This window comes from Giraffa tippelskirchi, chromosome 6, assembly GCF_054371585.1.
Source record: "Giraffa tippelskirchi isolate mGirTip1 chromosome 6, T2T-mGirTip1v1.2.pri, whole genome shotgun sequence".
Taxonomy (NCBI): Eukaryota; Metazoa; Chordata; class Mammalia; order Artiodactyla; family Giraffidae; genus Giraffa; species Giraffa tippelskirchi.
Window position 1 is genome coordinate 45,717,168 of NC_137280.1, and position 7,789 is coordinate 45,724,956.

At 38.8% G+C, this 7,789-nt stretch overlaps 1 pseudogene; it reads right to left on the reverse strand.

Annotated features, from left to right (window-relative positions):
- Positions 1 to 4,132: 4,132 nt before the first annotated feature.
- On the reverse strand, positions 4,133 to 7,560 carry LOC145509309 (tRNA (guanine(6)-N(2))-methyltransferase THUMP3 pseudogene; annotated as a pseudogene).
- Positions 7,561 to 7,789: the final 229 nt, after the last annotated feature.

Consider the following 7,789-nt stretch of genomic DNA (forward strand, 5'->3'; position numbering starts at 1 on the left):
AGCATAATTCATTTATCTACTCTCCCATTCTAAGTTTTTACTGATACAAACAATGTTACAATAAAATTCTTGTCCATGTCTGATTTTTTTCCATAGCCTAGAATTTCTCCAGGGCATAAACCTAGGAAAGAAATTGCTTGGTCATAAGGATAGACATATTTGAATTCATGGGACATGGTTACACTACTCTCCAAAGCGGCTGTATAAATTTATAGTCCTTCCCACAACTTTTGAGAATTCCTTTCCCTGAATTCTCACTCATACCGCAGGGGTAATCCTATAAAAGGTGTGGGTCTCCGTTCCAACTCTCCCTACATTGGTATTAAATTCAAACCCCTATGTTATTAAAAGTGATAAATACCTCCAGGCATTCAGTGTCAGCTCGCCAATTCACTGTCCTGATTTTCAGTTCCTTCTTCATTTCTGGCCCAAGGCAATTTCCCTTTCTTAGCAGTTCAGCCATGCATTTATAAGGATGTTAGTTATAATTTATTGAGCAATCCTTGGTGTTTGTAGCTGGAGGGTTTTCAAGTTATCTGTACTTCCAGACCTTTAAATGCCTGACAGCATTTTCAGCACCTAAGCAATCTTTAAACACACCCCAGATGTTGGATACCATAAAGGAAGTAAGTGCAATCAAATTAGCCACTACAATGAGCTATTAAACTCCTTCCAAATGTATTCATTAGTCACCATGCTGCCACATACGGGAATCTGCAGCTTATCTGAGGTCGAATCTCAACTAGCTGTGTGACCCTGGGCAACGTACTTCACCTTTCTGAACTGCAATTTCTTCATCTATAGGACAAAGATGTAAATCATAGAATCTGACTTGTATGACTGGTATAAAAAGTCAATCCTTAGAACTGTATCTGATGAACAGTATGTGCTATGTAATCATGTGATAAATGGAGGAATAAATACTAGACATTTATTTTTGTACTACTTCTGAATATTTTTAAAAAAATGATCTCCCCTAAAATTGCCAGCATGGACAATCTAATGTTGGCAGCATGATAGCACTACTTCTCAACTTTAATGATACTAATGATAAATGGATTTTACCTAGAAGCCTCTCTGTGTTCCAGAATACAAGCAAAATAACTGTTGCCCGTTGTGGGCCAGCCAAGTGGTTATACAGGTTGGGAGCAATGATGTTAAATAGGCCCCTCAGCCTTTTTTAGGATTAAAGAGGCATTCTGAGCAAAAAAAAAAAAAAAAAACTTCCAAAAGCTTTTTCTTTGTCTAGTCTAGTCACTTTTAGTGTATGAAGATGTTCAGGGTATGAGAAACGATGTCGCAGGATTTGACTCTGCACAGGAATGGAAAACTAGGACCAAGTTTGTATGACACACCTCTTATTCTGCTCTTCTGTCATGTGTGGTCTTTACCCTCTGACCACCCTTTTCAGGCCATACACAAGTCACAACGTGTTTATTACACTTAGTAGTCATTCCATACTCTGCTGTGCTCAGTCGTGTCCAACTCTTTGCGACCCCATAAACTGTAGCCAATTAAGTTCCTCTGTCCATGAAAGTTCTCAGCCAAGAATACTGAGTGGGTTGCCATTTCCTTCGCCAGAGGATCTTCCCAACCCAGGGACTGAACCTGCATCTCCTGCATTGGCAGGAAGATTCTTTACCACTGAGGCACCAGTGAAGCCTACTATCATAATTTACATTAGATCCTGAGACATTATCTTTCACCAACTTCTATTTGCCCCACACCCCTGACTCTGGCAACCACCTTTATACTTCTGTTTCTATGAGTTTGCCTTTTTTTTTTTTTTTACATTCCACATAGAGGTGACATCAAGCAGTATTTATCTTTAAGCAGTATTTATCTTTCTCTGTCTGGCTTACTTCACTTAGCATAATGCCCTTAAGGTCCATTCATGTTGCTGCAAACAGCAGAGTTTCCTTCTTTTTCATAATATATTAGTATATTAGGGAGTACATATAGATTCACAAAAATGTTTGCTAACAACTAGCCTACAAAGATCTCCATTTGCTTTCTCTGATTTCTTAGTTACCTCCATGAGATATATCTATAGTGATCTTTGTAACTTTCCAGAACTCCACTGACATTGCTTTGGTGGGCTTCCCCAGTGGCTCAGTGGTGAAAGAATCTGCCTGCAATGCAGGAGACATTGAGGAGACGCAGGTTTGATCCCTGAGTGAGAAAGATCCCTTGGAGAAGGAAATGGCAACCCACTTCAGTATTCTTGCCTAGGAAATCCCATGCACAGAGGAGCCTGATGGGCTACAGTCCAGAGGGTTGCAAAAGATTCAGACATAACTGAGCGACTAAACAACAATAGCAACAAAGTAGTCAAAGCTCTAATTAAACCTAAACTACATCTTTAAGTCCTTTCAAGAAATATAACTGTAAAAGATAGAATGTAGATCAGATAACAGCTAGGAAAAAAAAAGATGTAAGGTTAACGAAGACTTCATTTTTCAGGTAGAAGAATTTACTTTTAATTCTTAAGAAAAGAATGTTTAAGATAAATAATTGCAAACATAAATTTACACTAAATTAAACCATGCAAATTTAAATATATAAATAATTTTAAGGTAAAATAGTAATTTTTAAAATCAAATTTTAGAAATGAGGGAAGAGGTTGCTAAGCAGTCAACAGCAAACCAAAAACAAAAAAAGTCATGGAGACAATAAATAAATATGAAGAACTATTGGAATCTCATTTTGACTCTACTGAAGGGTACACAAAGGAGAACAGCAGTAAATTACCTAGGAAATATGTTTTATGGGTAGAGCACAGAAAATATTAAATGTCAAGGTAAGAAATTCAGGCTTTATTTTGTAGGTGATAAGGCAGAAGTGATGTTTTTGAGCTTGGGGTGACCTGCTCAACGCTGTGTTTGATGGAAATCAATCCAGTAATGGCTTATGTCCATGACATATTTTGTTAGCTCTATATTTAGAACACAATAAAGGAAGTTTTACAATCATTTCTTCTACGTAAATTCAATATTCCCAAAAAATTTCTCTTATTTTTGTATTATTCATATTTCCAGTACTCTTGGTAAATTACTTGGGTGCAGAGAGCTCTAGAAAACATCACTGAGTTCTTTTATACACCAAAAAATAAATACATAAATTTACTGGAAAATGTGCATTGCCTCACTAAAGTTTATACTCATAAATTTCTGGTTAATAAGTTTAACGCTTCCATAGCCAGTTCCCATGGAGAGAAACATTAGGATTCTTACATTTTATAATAAGAATTTGAGCTACAGGGATGAATTTTCTCACCAGAGTCACTGGAGTGACAGCATTCTATAACATCACTACAAATTAAATTTTATCTTCCTATCAGAAAGTCAAATAACTTTACATGATTTACAATAAATTGTTTAAAAAGCTGTCTTCTGATCTCTTCTTCACCTCTGACTTGTGTTTCCAAGAGAAAAGATGTTCAAGTCACTTTCTTCTGATATTTACTATTGTATTCCTAAATTATAATGCATATTATTGCTTTTTGATTTGAAGATTTCATTCTCTTCTGTACCCATTCCTCCATTCACCTAGTCATTTTTGGTTAATAATAACTCAATTTGATATTAATACTGTCATGTAATAATCACAGCTGAACCATGTAGTCACTGATGAAGGAAAAATTTCCTTGTATAACTTTTTGCTTCCCTGGTTTCAATCAATGCCTTATATATATTTATTTCTGATGTACCTTCCACTCATTTGTGTAGTGTAGGCAAGCTGAATAAAGGTTCTGAATGGAGCCCAACTTTTTTCAAAATGACATATTTTTACAATGTATTAACAGAGCCAGTTGTCAATGGAAGATTGCAAATATCCCATTGAACAGCATCTTTGGGCAAGCCCCAGGGTAGTTTGCATTCTTCTTTTTATTTTTGTTTTTTCAGTCTGCCTTATTTAATTTGGCTCTTGATCCCCAAAATGAGATGGATGGAGACCTGGGTTCCATCCCTGGGTTGGAAAGACCCCCTGGAGAAGGGAAAGGCTAGTCACTCCAGTATTCTGGCCTGGAGAATTCCATGGACTATACAGTCCATGGGGTCACAAAGAGTCGGACACAACTGAGCGACTTTCACTCACTCACTCACATGCTGCTCTCATCACAGCCATTGAACTACTGTTTATTATTATGAACAGTATAATAACAGTGAGATCATTTAGTAGCCCTCTCTATTGATCCCACCCCTCTTCCACACATTGGATGAACTGTTATATCAGGAGGGTATGCGGAACACAGCCTGAGCATCCACTGGCAAGAGAAGAGCTGAGAGCTGTAGATTCAAAATGTGTGATATTTCTTTGGTGGAGACTCCTCTCAATGTAAAACCCATGGTGATTTCATTATCATGAATATTCAAAAGAACTTCCACATCAAAATCGATTATGTCAGCCTTCCACTTAAAATAATCTTTTTTTCTTTTTTTAAAAAACTTATTTTTAAACACCAAAAACATTTTGTATTCAGGTATAGCCAATTAACAACGTTGTGATAGTTTCACGTGAACAGTAAAGGGAACCAGCCATATATATAGGTGTATCCATTCTCCCCTAGTCAATCCTGAAGGAAATCAACCCTGAATATTCACTGGAAGGACTGATGCTGAAGCTGAAACTTCAATACTTTTGGCCATCTGATGCGAAAAGCCTACTCACCGGAAAAGACCCTGATGCTGGAAAAGATTGAGGGCAGGACGAGAAGGGGATGACAGAGGACTGGATGCTTGAATGGTGTCACTGGCTCAGTGGACATAAGCTTCAGCTAATTCTGGGAAATGGTGAAGTACAGGGAAGCCTGACGTGCTGCAGTCCATGGGATCACAGAGAGTTGGACACAACTGAGTGACTGAACAACAACAACATTCTCCCCGCAAACCTCCCTCCCATCCAGGCTGACACATATCAATGAGCAGAGTTCCATGTGCTATACAATAGGATTTTGTTGGTTATCCACTTTAAATATAGCAGCGTGCCCATGACCTTCCCAAAGGTAAAATAATCTTGAACAAAATCTTTTGTGGTTGCATTGAGGTAAAGCTATGTTTCCCTCCCCCAGTGTTGGATGGGACACTAAACTTCAGCTGTTAAGGACCAGTTTCTTCTTTTGAACTTCCATCAGTCTCATATTTGCAAGGTGCCAAATCATCACCTACTACTGTTGGTATCTCCTCTTTGATGGGTGGGTTTTCATACTAGTCTAAGATATGAATCGAAGGCATTGTTAGTGAATTGTTTTTTAACATCTTTCTCAACTATAACTATCTTGTCTCCTCGTCGATTATTGATCTTCCTTTTACTTGAATTCTGATTTATCTTTTTGCACTTTTTTTCCCTTGAAACAGGTGGCAACTTTCCATACTTTCAAAAGGTCTGAGTGCAGGCGTTTCCCAGTCAAGTCTTTAAAATGCTTTAGAATTTCCTTTTTTTAAAACCTTTTGAAATGGATCTTTAAACTCCTGAACAACCACAAGTAAGTTATCAACTGATCTCAGACAATGAACCTGAGCCAGACTTCTCACTGCAACATCAAAGTACATCTTGTTTGGTCTTTGCTGATTTTGCATGATGACCTGAATTTCTCTCTCACTATATCTGCCCCTGTTTCTTCAAAACCTGTCAGTACACTTCAGTTCAGTTCAGTTGCTCAGTCATGTCTGACTCTTTGTGACCCCACAAACTGCAGCAAGCCAGGCCTCTCTGTTCATCACCAACTCCCGGAGTTTACCCAAACTCATGTCCATTGAGTCAGTGATGCCATCCAACCATCTCATCCTCTGTCGTCCCATTCTCCTCCTGCCCTCAATCTTTCCCAGCATCAGGGTCTTTTCAAATGAGTCAGCTTTTCGCATCAGGTGGCCAAAGAATTGGAGTTTCAGCTTCAACATCAGTCCTTCCAATGAACACCCAGGACTGATCTCCTTTAGGATGGACTGGTTGAATCCGCTTGCTGTCCAAGGGACTCTCAAGAGTCTTCTCCAACACCACAGTTCAAAAGTATCAATTCTTCGGTGCTCAGCGTTCTTTATAGTCCAACTCTCACATCCATATATGACTACTGGAAAAACCATAGCCTTGACTAGACGAACCTTTGTTGGCAAAGTAATGTCTCTGCTTTTTAATATGCTGTCTAGGTTGGTCATAACTTTCCTTCCAAGGAGTAAGCGTCTTTTAATTTCATGGCTGCAATCACCATCAGCGATGATTTTAGAGCCCCCCAAAATAAAGTCAGCCACTGTTTCCACTATTTCCCCATCTATTTGCCATGAAGTGATGAGATCAGATGCCATGATCTTAGTTTTCTGAACATTGAGCTTTAAGCCAACTTTTTCACTCTCTTTCACTTTCATCAGGAGGCTCTTTAGTTCTTCTTCACTTTCTGCCATAAGGGTGGTATCATCTGCATATCTGAGGTTATTGATATTTCTCCCGGCAGTCTTGATTCCAGCTTGTGCTTCTTCCAGCCCAGTGTTTCTCATGATGTACTCTGCATATAAGTTAAATAAGCAGGGTGACAATATACAGCCTTGACATACTCCTTTTCCTATTTGGAACCAGTCTGTTGTTCCATGTCCAGTTCTAACTGTTGCTTCCTGACCTGCATACAGTATTCTCAAGAGGCAGGTCAGGGGTCTGGTATGCCCATCTCTTACAGAATTTTCCACAGTTTATTGTGATCCACACAGTCAAAGGCTTTGGCATAGTCAATAAAGCAGAAATAGATGTTTTTCTGGAACTCTTGCTTTTTCGATGATCCAGCAGGTGTTGGCAATATGATCTCTGGTTCCTCTGCCTTTTCAAAAGCCAGCTTGAACATGTGGAAGTTCATGGTTCACATATTGCTGAAGCCTGGCTTAGAGAATTTTGAGCATTACTTTACTAGCATGTGAGATGAGTGCAATTGTGCGGTAGTTTCAGCATTCTTTGGCATTGCCTTTCTTTGGGATTGGAATGAAAACTGACCTTTTCCGGTCCTGCGGCCACTGCTGAGTTTTCCAAATTTGCTGACATATTGAGTGCAGCACTTTCACAGCATCATCTTTGAGGATTTGAAATATTTCAACTGGAATTCCATCACCTCCACTAGCTTTGTTCGTAGTGGTGCTTCCTAAGGCCCACTTGACTTCACATTCCAGGATGTCTGGCTCTAGGTGAGTGATCACACCCTCGTGATTATCTGGGTTGTGAAGATATTTTTTGTATAGTTCTTCTGTGTATTCTTGCCACCTCTTCTTAATATCTTCTGCTTCTGTTAGGTCCATACCATTTCTGTCCTTTATTTAGCCCATCGTTGCATGAAATGTTTCCTTGGTATCTCTAATTTTCTTGAAGAGAGTTCTAGTCTTTCCCATTCTATTGTTTTCCTCTATTTCTTTGCACTGATCACTGAGGAAGGCTTTCTTATCTCTCCTTGCTATTGGCTCTAATAGTGACTTGGAGAGACTCACACTCATTTCTGAAACCACTTTCTGTTGCTTGAATAGATCTCTGATTTTCATGAAAGTTCACATCCAGGAGTTGGTTAGTGGCTTTTTGAATGTCATACATGTTAGCAATGCTTCTAAGATCCCTAGTATAGTCTTAGCCACCAGCACAGACCCTTCCAGCCCTGGCACTCCTGCAGGCCCAGGGTACCCAAATGCATGCTTTCTCTTTTCTCTAAAGATGTTGACTCTGGCACTTGAGATTTTGAAAAAAATTTTTAATCAAACTTTTGAAATATATAGCAAAACTGAATTTTAGAGTAAATTGCCAATATATCAACCACAGAGATTCC